This window comes from Pteropus alecto, unplaced genomic scaffold (assembly GCF_000325575.1).
Source record: "Pteropus alecto unplaced genomic scaffold, ASM32557v1 scaffold94, whole genome shotgun sequence".
Lineage (NCBI taxonomy): Eukaryota > Metazoa > Chordata > Mammalia > Chiroptera > Pteropodidae > Pteropus > Pteropus alecto.
In genome coordinates, this window is record NW_006437736.1 from 8464501 (window position 1) to 8468447 (window position 3947).

At 31.4% G+C, this 3947-nt stretch overlaps 1 protein-coding gene across 4 annotated transcripts in view; it reads right to left on the reverse strand.

Annotated features, from left to right (window-relative positions):
- The window catches only part of SCYL2 (SCY1 like pseudokinase 2), a 57918-nt gene that overhangs the window by 38233 nt on the left and 15738 nt on the right, over positions 1–3947 (reverse strand). The gene's annotated exons all lie outside the window — the stretch shown is intronic.

Sequence of the window (3947 nt, forward strand, 5' to 3'; positions counted from 1 at the left end):
ATAAATTGATTCATTATGCTTATTGGAATAGTTATTTAACTGGGGGGGGGGTGCTATGAAGCTTAGGAAGCAGTCAGGGCAAAAGAAACAGGCCAACGAATATGTCTTTTTTGCCAAAATAAAATTGAAGCTGCCCTATTTTAAAAAAAAAAAAAAAAGGTCTATCTCAAAACTGGATTTAAAAGATCATAATAAGTGTGGAACACATTTAAATCCATTGTGAAGAACGGTCACCTGGCAACATAGAATCTTGTTTCAAGATAAATAGAAATGCTTAATAATAATAAATAAATGCCTAAATAGGCCCCAAACCAAGAAGAATTTTACAGACAGTTAAACATACACATACATACCCATGTATTTTTTTAAAAAACATTACCCCCCTACAAAAAAAATAATAAATCCCTTAGCTTGATACAGGAGAGTTGAAAGAAATCTCAAAATGCAGAATTATTCTTCTACTTGAAAGGAAATAAAAGTTAGGTACATGTATGAGACAGAAACTAAACGGAGTACTTTTATTACAAATTATTTAAACATATTAGCAGTCTCGATAGTTACAAGGTGATGGTTACTTCAGTTTTTAAAGAACATATATATGAAGCAAGCATTTCTCAGTTACATATATAGTTTGGCAAAAACAAATTTTCCTTTAATGACTTATTTAAATAAAGTATAATTTAAAAATTAGAAAAGCTAATGAAATTCAATCAAGGGCATTTGTTTATCTCAGAAATATCTCTCAAATAAATATTCTTTAAAAATAAAATAAGAATATGTTTGAAAACAGTACATATCTTTAGAGAACCATTTTAATACCAAACATGTTATTCTGTAGAAAGTCTAAGTCAATTACAAAACTATAACAGAAACATAGCAGTATAGACTCTATGTCCACACATTATCAAAGTTCAGAAGACAGGGTAGAGAGGAATATTTCATTGAATTTTCAAAAATTAAATAGACCCTATGCTCAAAATGCCTAAACTTAAAAAGACTACCTATAAGAAGATGTGGCAGGGATGTGGACAAACTGTAATCGCTGGCGAGAGTGTACATTAGCACAACCATTCTAGAAAAACTGTTTGGCACGGAACATACACATTACCTAGCAATTCCGTGTCTAGGTAATGTGTCATATATGTCAATGGTACTTACAAGAATGTTTATAACAGGACTCTATATCGATGAAAAGAAAAACTACTATGTTCAACAACATAGTTGTATATTGTGAACAAATATTTAAGGAAAAGGAGCCAAATACAGGAGTATATAGCATGATTACATTTAAATAAAATTTAAAACTAGGCAAAATTATTCTGTTGTGACAAAGGACAGGGCAGAAGTTACCCTTGGAAAGAAGGATGGGGCAGGGTAATGACTATGAAGAGACATGAGTATTAGCAATGTTTTCTTGTTCTGCATGTTGGTTGCATGGGTATGTTTACTGTGGATATTCAACAAGCTGTGCACTATTCTGTATCAGTTCTTAAAAATAAGTTTATATTTAAAAAATTAAATAGAACTTTTACTCCCTAAAATCACTTTGAAATGTCTTACAGCATCTCTACTGAGATTCTAGAAAGAATAATAATTAAGAATTAAGAGCTGCTTCTAAATGAACACTCAAAAAGGAAACTAAATAATACATAAGCCTAAATAGTAGCTTAAAATGCTAATAAGCTATCATTAAAGATCTATCCGTTTCAACATGTTTACATGTTGTATTTGGTTCAGTTTATCCAAATAATAACTCCCTTAAACCTTAATTGCTTATTCTGTATACAAAATTGGCCTAAGAACTCAACTGCAAAAAATCAACTGTATACTTGTGTTAAAGACTCTCAGGAATTTTAACTTCACTTTTATAAATTATTCATTATGCAGTGTTTCTTCAAAAACTGTCTTTCAAAAATAATAAAAACAGAAATTGACTTTCAGAAGCATAAAGCCAGAATAATAGGACAGATGTCTCATCAGGTACAATGAAATTACCAAGCACACAGGTACATTTTTATTTACCAATTCCTTAATTGTTGCATTTCAGGTTTCATAAATGTGTACTTTCTATCTGTTCTGTAGGTGATGTTATTACTACTCTTCTCTTAGGTCTTCAAACATTCAGGTTAAAAAGTCTAAAGTTGTATATCATCTGAAAATTATAATTACAATTCATCATGTACTAATGTGTACTTAAAATAACCATAGAAGAAAATACACAGATAACCTTTAAAAGGATATGCGAAACCTGAAAATACTATTTATATAAGTATTCTTTTTAATTTGTTTTTTGTTTGTTTTTCTTGGACAATGTTATGATACTTTCCCTGAAGATCATATAAAAAAAGTGAAATGTGTTTGGGGAGAAAGAGAATATGACAAACATTAAATACAATGGCTTAAAGATCACGGTATTTATTTCACTGTAATGCAGCAATAGAAAATACGTATTTTTAACTATTAAAACTAGGTATGAAACTCTCCTAGCCCAAAGTCCCTAACCTAGTGTTTACCTTAAAGCCAATGTCAAGATCATATATTCTGCTACAAAACACGACTGCAATCAAGTACACTGTATGCTACATCAGAAATAGCTGAGAGGGTAAGAAAGATGCCCTCGGTCTCAATGTCCCTTTATAGGAGAAAAAAAAGGACTAAGGTAAGAATGCTTTTCCATTATTTTTTTCTCAGTTTCCCTAAAATCAGCACTGTCCAATAAAACTTACAGTTCTATATCTCACTGTCGTCCTACGTGGTAATCCTAGTGACATGCAACTGTGGAGCATCTGAAATGTGACTAGTGCAACTAAGAAACTGAATTAAATTAAATTTTAATTAATTAAAATAGTCATATGTAGCTTATGGCTACCATATTGGATAGAACAGCTCTAGATTATCTATTTTCTATGATTCTCTTTTAATAAAAGATGAGGCAACTGAAAAAGAATTAAAACTTTCATGTAAGGGAGAAACTGAAATGAGGCTCCAATTCCAAGGTGGTTAGAGACTTAGCTATTCCTTAAGGAATTATCCAGTTGCCCAGACAGGATAATCAGTTCTGACCCGAGGTCTGAAAGAGGCAAAGAAAACAAATTTGAAATCATATTCATAGCGAGCACTGAAATATTCCAAAACTCTCTTTTTCCTCAAAGCAATAAATTGGGGGAAAAAAAGAAATGTAGTAAAGTTTCCTAAGAACCTAGTTCTTTCTGGCAGTCACCAGTTGAGGACTACTGTATTATTATACAATACCTAATCAATTATCTATTATTTGCGCCGGTTCTCATGTTCTATGAGCAACAGAAGCTCCAAAATTATCAGAGGATGTCAGCATATGAACTACTGATATGAACACAAACATCTAGAACACTTTGTGTTAAACATAAAGACACTATTATGTTATTACTGCATCCTTAATAAACAATACAAACTTTAGTAAATTTGGTGCTTTTTCATTTTCCCCTTATATAACTGATTGTAAAAGCGATTTGTGCTAGTGTTGGAGGTTGGTCATTTGCACGACCTCATGACCTCATTAATAGTTTTTTAAGTCAATACTAAAGAAACCACTTATTTTGTGACTGAGCTTTTGGTGAATTGAAAGAGAAAACAATTTTCAAAATTGAAAAATCAATCAGCATTTAAAATACAGATCAACTTTGGACTTAATGACTTCCAACCAAATGGCAATAAAAACAAGTTTTACAGGTCAGGTACAAACCGCATACCAGCAATCTATCACAGGACCAAGACCATGATCATCCTTCATAAAAGGATAATCAAAGTCAATTCAGTCTTTAACATACTTGTTTGGGAAATAAGCTGATTTTGTTAAAGTGACAAGTAATAAAAACATACTCACAATTGTATGACTGTGATAGTCATTGAAAAATATGTATAGTTAATCTCACAAGTCTTAGAATGCAAATGTTTCTCACTTGTAGGGA